The sequence below is a fragment of the Hylaeus anthracinus genome, unplaced genomic scaffold, assembly GCF_026225885.1.
Source record: "Hylaeus anthracinus isolate JK02 unplaced genomic scaffold, UHH_iyHylAnth1.0_haploid 12001, whole genome shotgun sequence".
Classification (NCBI taxonomy): domain Eukaryota; kingdom Metazoa; phylum Arthropoda; class Insecta; order Hymenoptera; family Colletidae; genus Hylaeus; species Hylaeus anthracinus.
In genome coordinates this window covers 2,768,667-2,777,572 of record NW_026534348.1, presented here as the reverse complement: position 1 = coordinate 2,777,572, position 8,906 = coordinate 2,768,667, and the positions used below count along the sequence as shown (strand labels likewise).

General features: G+C 38.0%; 1 protein-coding gene across 1 annotated transcript in view; it reads right to left on the bottom strand.

The window, feature by feature from the left end:
• Positions 1-5,002: 5,002 nt before the first annotated feature.
• Positions 5,003-8,906, bottom strand: part of LOC128890864 (hormone receptor 4) — a 21,357-nt gene continuing 17,453 nt past the window's right edge. Inside the window, exon 9 of the mRNA XM_054149798.1 lies at positions 5,003-8,906. This exon is cut by the window's right edge and continues 1,013 nt beyond it. The gene's annotated coding sequence lies outside the window, so the exon portion shown is untranslated.

Here is an 8,906-nt window from a genome sequence, read left to right as displayed (position 1 = left end):
TCTTTCGATATACCGTGACGAGCGGCGCGTCCTCGGTGTTCACCGGTTGGGGCTGAGACTATTCGAACAGATTTGTACTTGAACGTTTTAATTGGCCGTTCGAATGCTACCAATGAACTCCAAGTGTTTAGATATTCGTGTATTAATACTTCGGTATTACTATACGAACATCGTTATTCCGATTCTACTATTCGATGTTACTGTTTGAATAATACTACTCGTGTATCAATTTATTCGAATGTCGCTATTTAAATGTTACTATTCGAGTGTCGTTATTCGAACGTAACCATTTAAATGTCGTTACCCGTATAGTATTGTTCGAACATCACTATCTGAATATATCGCTATCCGAATGTTATTATTCGAATACTCCTACGTGAATATTATTATTCAAATAGTGGTATTTGAATATTATTCGCATGTTACCATTTAAATGTAACTACACGAAAAATTGTTATTCGAATATAAGAAAGTATCCGTATATTTACATTATTTAAATAACGTAGTTCCCGATGAAATACTTAAACATTACATCTCGCTATCAGCTGAGTCGGTTCGTCTGATTGCCATTGAATGATTTTTAGAAGATGATCGATAATTTACATGTATATAAACATATATAAATACAGTCGTATATAAAGATATATAAATACAGCAGCTCGTTAGCGTCTTACATTAATTTATGGTAGGGTACGATATCGCGTGCGATCGTTGAGGCTGCTTATAATCGATCAAATATGAACACATCAGTTTTCCTTTACCAAAATACAAATGTATAACATCTTAACCCTTTGTAACCCGAATTATTGTTGACATCTGGAGAAAGTCACGTAATTAGACACTGTTGTTTATTAGTAATGAGATAGATTAATTAAAAGGAGAATTTAAAAAAAGAAAAAAAAAAAGGTAGAAATCTCTAAATTCATCCTATATTCATCCTAGCGTGAGAAATTCCGATAATATAAATATATAATAATAACTGCCATACATGGTGTCCATACTACTACTTTAAAACTATTAGGGGGACCGAAAAGTAACGTCGTTTCCTTTAAATTAAATTCAAACAAACACTCTTAACAATTTTCTATTTTTAAGCAATTATGCGATCACCCTCGTTATCAATAGCCCCTTTGCCACCTAGCGTGCAAAATTTTCGACGCGAGATCGATCAGAATCAATGAGCAGACGTTACTTTCCAGTCCACCTAATACGATAGCGCATAGTCGTAGAAAGAATAAAACAGACTTGGAATATGTACGTGTATGGGTACGCGTCCTCAGAGTCATACCGGGTTACAGAGAGTCAAATGAAAATCAAGTCTAAAAACGAACGATAATCTTAAAGAACTCGATTTATAGTCCACGTCAGAGTCCACGTCGCGTTACTCGAATTCTACGAATATCCAAATACTCGATCAAACCACAATACATTCCAATAATATTCGAGTACTACAAAAAAATAAAAAAAAAAAAAGAAAATTAAAAAAAAGAAATCGAATAGTATTCGAACGATATTCACCGAATATTTGAACCGCCGAAGTGTTCGTATACTCGATTACAGAAAATAATTCGTCAAGTCCCAGCCCTGGACGGTGCTCGCTCTCATTCCCGTCGTTTTAACAAGAAATGAAACCATAGTACAAGAGGAAACGTGTTTGCTTTGTCCTCGTCGAATATCGAGGCTCGAGGAGTACATTCGTAAAATTTACAACGCTTGAATTCAATTTGCGAAAACTAATCGAAAGTCGCATCAACAACGCTTAATGGTTTTTCGATACCCTGGTTCACCGTTTCAATATTCGCAAACGAAATTCTCTCTCGAATGGCTCGTCCGTTGGCTCCGTTACGCAAGTATTACAAACCCCTTTTGTATCGTTTCACGCTTATCAGAAAACAATTGGAACTCGGTAACGATCGAGCGAAACGATATATCCCTGTCGTTCCTTTTGCAAAAAGCTCGAGTAATATATTTATTTATATCGTTTCGCTCGGGCCCCGAAATCACATTTATTCGCGGCCGCTAGCGGCGCCGCTCGACACTATATAAGAGCAGGTATAACACGGAATTATACAAAGAGACAGGACTAGTACTTTCAACATAGTTATTATTAAACCTTTCGTACAATATGTACAAAGTTGAACCCACAAACGAGAGGCATGTGTTGTGTATTTATTTATTTCTTTCTTTTTTTTCTTTCTTTCTTTCTTTCTTTTCTTTTTTTTTAAATTTCTTACTTTTTTTTTCATTTTCATTTTTACTTTTGCTCAATAGACTCTCACTCGCACTTAAATATTAAAGGTTTGGGCATGATATACTCGCGGTAGTATAATGCCCTAAGTCTTGCTGATCCAACGCGTAGCTCTCCCGTAAGCAGCTGCTGTACTCCCAGACATCGGTGCACATTTCGTTTTATACAATATACATATTTATAGTTATATTTATATTTATATTTATATTTGTATTTATATTTATATTTATATTTATATTTATATATATATATATATATACCTGTATGTATATATAACGTAATGTAAAGACAGTCCAACACGGTGCTCGTTTTATATATTTCTTTTCATATCCTCCGTTAACGACGACGTTATACTTTGTTTCTCACGTTCGTTTCGCGACCGTCACTGCCACCCGTATGTACAAACACTAACAATAAATAGGACGCGACGAGAAAAAAGTTCCTTCGCGGGAAGTACATAATGTTTTTACGATCTAATGAGAATAAAAAAAAGAAGAGGTATAGAGGGAGCGGGTGAAACGATTCGAGGATACGTGGGACGAGGATGAAAGTGGGGTAGAGAATATTTATAAAGATAGGGAGGATAGAAGGAAGAGAGCAAAAAGGAACGAGAACGTATATCGCTTAACAAATATCATACGTTGCTTTCTCCTCTGTATTGCACTTGTACGAAACGGTAACTTCGAAAGCAAATTTTTCGCGCGCAGAATCATGAACGCTCGCTGCACAAAAGGAAGAAGTGTCCTTACGTTCGCAAGAAACACGTTGGGCCAATGGTCACGAATTCTTAATTAATTTTAGCGAGGTTTTCCTTATCGTTTTTTGTTGTGTGTGTGTGTGTGTGTGTTTTTTTTTCTTCATTTTTTTGTTTGTTTTCATCTTTTGTTTCGCAACGGACTCGCGACCTCTTATCGACCGTCGCAATTGAACACAGAGACAAGTGTACGATGATGTCCGGGGAATACAGGAACCGTTACACCCAGTTCCTTAAACCTCAAATAATATACATGTTTACCGTATGAAGTATCCCATCGTCATTTAAGTCTTATAGTATGGACAAATATCCTTAGGCTAGTAGGCCCAAGGTCTGTGAATAGTTCGTGTTGATTCTTCGTACGCGCGTGAACGATCACGAGCCATGGCAAAGATTCGAAAAGGCAACGGTCGCGTTCGATAGGGGAAGTCCCAGAATAATCGTTCGTGGGAGTCCTCCACGCGGTTGGGCGCTAGTTTGAGCAGAAATTCGGTTAGTAGTCTCTGTCGTCTAGGACCGTGAATCGCGAATGAGTCCATGGACGACGCTCGATATCGATGAAAAGAATGAGATAAATGCAAACGACCGAAAATGCCAGGATGAATGCTTATCGTAGGAGGAAAGAAAGATCAGACCTAGAGGGACACTGGGTTGGACCGGTTGAACGTATCAGTCAGTCTCTTCTTTAACTCTTTACAGCACAAAGTTCGATTCTTGGTTCAGTTTTGAAAGTCTCCGTGCACGAGAAGAATAATCGAATATAAAATTGGCAAACGGTATCCATGTTCTGTTTACAGAGCAAATAAATAGGCTACTTTGTTGATGCAAGTGATCACCGGAAATGAATCACTGCTATCGAATGTAAAAGAATCCTAGGTCTAGAGACACAGAATTCTAGGTTTGGAAGATTTTCTAGGTGGTCATTCAAAGTACCATTCTGTAAAGTGTTGAACAGGGACTGATGTTTCTTTTTCCATGCAGTATTGTATGGACCAAGGAACATCGGTCCTAGGGAAAGAATGGCGAGTCGAATTGGGTCAAACGTCTCGGTCAGTCGTCCGAGAGGCCTGTGTCTGAGCAAACGCTAGCTTACACTGTCCACTATCTATTTACTCGTGATATTACATTCCCTTCAACTCTGTGCAGCACAAGGATCAAACGAGGATTCGTCGAGTAAACGTATAGTCTAAGTTCTCCAAACAAGCGATTATTGATATTAATCGGTGTAATCGAATAGAAAAGAAGTCTAGGAGCGATGGACTTTCTAGGTGGTACAAACTAACTATTCTGTAAAGAGTCGATCAGGGACTAATCATTCTCTGTCCATGTAGCATTGCACGGAGCAAGGGCGATCAGTTCTAGAGTAAGAATGATCAATCGAATTGGGTCTTTTGATACCATGTTATAGTTAACAAGGATACCAATCTTTCTTTTCCCTTACAGTAGGTATTTATGGATGTTCCGGGTAAGAAGGGATTTCGCCATGTTTATGATCGCACACGCACAGGTGATTAGCGCGTATTTACGATAATTTCTACGGAGGCAAGATGAAACAATCACGTTGCGATAGAACGTGCGCCGATTAATCATTACATGCGTATACAAGGAGTATTGCTCTCCAAGGACACGAACGACGTTTCGACTGGCGTCAGCCACTGGTTTCTTTTCTTTCATTCGCTGGATTTTCTCCCATTCTATAATTCGCCGTATCTTAAATAATTGAGCCAATCCGGAGGATCTGGGTATTTCTGGGTCGCGAGGAAACCAAATATCACACGTGTCGATGACACACATACACGTATTAACCTGCATAGGCGCACCGAAGGTATTCGAACGCTTTTAACCAATTGTTTAACGCTCGAAGAAACGAGTTTTGTGATACTTTTAGCACAGGCATAACATAAAAGTGTCGAGATTGTATGTTAGTACTCGTATCATTTATTTTTTTTCAAATTTTGTATATTATCTACGTACAAAATTCAGCTCTTTTGGATTTATATTCTTCCATTTCGGTTGAAAATTTATCAAGTTGTCCATTCCATATAATATAAATAGACTTAATCATACTCAAATAGGTGCGCGTATGTTATTTGTTTAATCGAAATAATTAAGTAAATCCGTTTAGTTGGTTCCTGTGCACTATCTCAACTCCTTGAATTATTTTCGTTTTTAAACTTTAATTATAGAACGATAATAACAAACATTGCAGCTTGTTAGTTCTCCGACGTAATTATCGTATACAAAAAATTAAGTTCAATTATCATTTACATGCACAATTTTGACGCTTATTCGTCGCTGCGGCAATAAAAGTAGTTTAATTTGGTTTGAAAGTATTCGAATACCGTCGTGTGCCTGTGCATATACGTATATCAACATCAGAGATAGACAGAATTCTTACTTACATAAACATCTCCAATAACGAATAAAAGATGAACAATTCTTTATTCGTCGTGAAAAATTAGAATTTTAACTATAGAATGATGTTATATCTTGAACGAATAAAAGTTTATTTGACTAACTATTTAATCGAATAGAACATCAGAGTTTATTCGTCATCTATTATTCTATAATCAAACGAGATTTTGCTATTACTCTATATACGAATTACCCATACTTTATCTACATTTTTAACAATGGACAAAAATTGAATAATTCGTCGAATACTTGTTTCCTCGAATGTACGCTCCCCCGCAAGAGAGAAATACCGAGCCTCTCGTTGTTCGTGCATTCCGTTTCGTTAGACGCGATTTTCGCATCCTTCATTCGTTTCCGTTACAATACTATGAAAATTATCGCAGTCGTTTCAGCGAGGAATAACAAAAAAAAAAAAAAAAAAAAACAGAATCTCTCGTCGCTAATTTAACAACGAAACGAAGCGCGCGCGCGCTGATCGGTGCGATCCTATCCTCGCCTCGAGTTTGAATGGAACCACGAATTTATTAAAACCATGTATAAAGTACTCTGTTTGCGATTTAAAAATGCTCGTCGAAAAATCAGCGTTTAAAAATCTATCGAAAAATTGTCGCAAAACATTAGCACACGTCGCCAAGTAAACATTATCAAAAAGTCACCGAACTCCCGCGAAAGCGTTCCTCGCGAGAAACATTCGATTACAGCGTTGGGCAAAATGTAGCCCGAGTAATCAGTAATCATGGTTAATAATCTCTGAATAACGAAACACGATCAAGCCGTGAAAGATTAAAAATGATCAATTTACCATTGCGGATTGTGAATGCAGTTTATGATTACCGATTAACCCGACGACTGTGAGTTATTATTACAAAACTAAGCATTACTCAATTATTGTCCAACGCTGGATTCGAAACAGGTCTCGAGATTCGACGTGTTAAAGTAAAGATGCGAGCGTGAGCGTTCTGTCCAATTTCAGTGACGAAAAGAAGATATATATTAGCCAATTAACGTGATGCTGTTTGTAGATTATTCGCAGTTGCAGACGTCACGAATGCTGAGCAAAAGATGCTAATCAACGAGGCCCAATAAGGCCCTACGAAAAGGGTCCTGGCCATTCAGGACAGATCTCTCGAGCTCCCATCTATACATACGCACACTACTGGCTACAAGTATGAGCTCAAGCCTTGTCGATTGTATAAAACAGTGTTTTTGGAAGAATTAGTGAACTTTTCAGAAAACAATTTTTCTTTTCTCTTCGTCTTTCTTGCCACGTTAATTTGTATAGATGACGTTACGTTTTACATAACTGTTTATAGAAGAGGTCTCGAACGTAATTTTGAAACATTCAGTAAAGAGAATTAAACAAATGTTTTCGACAGACTATACCTTAGTTTTGAATTTGGTTCACACTTCTTAAACAATCATTTAAGAAGTAGGTAATATAGAAGACAGTTCGATCAATTATTTTACAATTTCAACTAATACCACAACTGTCGTTACGATAGTCAATGAGAATTCCTTTTAATTGTTCAACATAAAGAATCTTGGTCGTGTGACGACTAAAAAACTTTGATTTTACAGTAGAAACGCGTTAAAAATGTCACGTGTATTGTTTTCACAACCTGTTATATTAATAATTTCCATATAATAATATTCCTATTCCGAAGACTTTAACTAAAACATGCCTACTTTATATTATCTACTCGATACCTAACATACATACTTCCATTCTTAAGAAATTATGTTATTGTACTCGAATGAAGTATCTGATATGGCAGTGTAGTGCACAATTATCAAACGATCACGTTATATTCAAACAGAGTTTACCACAAAATGAATGGGATTTTATATGATTAAAAGTACTCGGCAATGAGTCTCATACTTTTTACCTGTGGTGTGTATATTTCTCTCTGGAGACGAGTCTCGCGATTCGAGACGAGGATCAGACACACGCGAACTCGATCAAGAAATGGATGCGTCGATCACGGTTGAATACGGCGTTAACATGTACATTAACAAAACGGCGAATGTGTATATATACATTGTACATTGTATATATTATACGCGTAATATATATACATATGTATATGTATATATATCGTATAGTCTTCTGTGTTGCGCGCTTGGACCATGATTCGGAGCTTTGAATGACGACAAGGATGACAATAACAACGAAGACGACCACGAATCCAGAGTTTTTGCTGCCACGGGCTGGTTCCTACCGATCTTTCCAATGTGAACGATGAGCTTTTTCTTCTTCTTGTACAAGGATGGGCGCCGTTAACTCTGTGCAGCACGGTGTTTAGCTTCGACTACCACTTAGAACGTGTCCTCTCGAGCACAGAGATTAACATCAACGATTCATCGATGAGATCGACTGAATTCAACAATTCGCCTCAGCTGTTTGCTCGTCGAGCAGCACTTCCATCGTTTCTATCTTTTTTTTTTCAGCCTCCTTGTGCACAAAAGATCTCCAAAACGAAACAAGAACGGTTCTTTAACGTGTTCTGGCAGCATTACAACTAAACTACCGTCAACTCTACCGTTGCTACGTGTCCAATGAGTCATTTATCGTATCCTGAACAAAGATATACGATCAATTCTTGTATCGTCGAGTACATTCTTGTACTCGAATAGGAATTTGGATCTTTCGCCGCATAGAGTTAACGGACGCCTGCGAACGATTCGTGCACGTGACCATCAGCTTTCGTCTGTTTCCTTTCTTGTTCCCTGTTCAGTATGTTCGAACGTCATTGTTTCCTCCCCCTTCGAGAAGGGCATCCAGTCCCGAGTAACGACGTTTCCCGTTTCGATATCTCGAAGTGGTTGACGGCCAGTGTAATCCGTGTCTTTCTCTTACTTAGAATGCTAACTGAAATACATATCACACTTACGGTTCCCTGGTACGTGACAACAACGATCAGGGTTGGAATCACGTGGATGCATCGATGCAGAGAGGGTCAAGTGTGCCAGACGTTTTAGAGAGTTTGTCGAGATGCGTGCGCCCCTTGGGCATATTCATATTATGTACATATATGCATATGTATACATGCGATACTTGAAGGTTTGGTATGCGTGTCGATGCGTAGAAATTGCGATCGATGTTCATCGATCAGTCGTGTGTACGTTTGTGCCGTTGCTTGGTGACCCGTCGTCATCATCATCATCATCATCATCATCATCATCATCACCATCATCATCATCATCATCATCATCGTTATCACACCATTATCTTCAACATCGGTCAACTTGATCTTCTCGGTCGTTTTGGTAGTCTGCTATTTAAATTGATAGTGGTTGGAGAGTAGTGGTAATAGTGTAGCAGTAGTAGTAGTAGTAGTAGTAGTAGTAGTAGCAGCAGCAGCAGAAATAGTAGTAGTAGTAGTAGTAATAGTAGTAGTAGTAGTAGTAGTAGTAGTAGTAATAGTAGTAGTAGTAGTAGTAATAGTAGTAGTAGTAGTAGTAGTAGTAGTAGTAGTAGTAGTAGTAGTA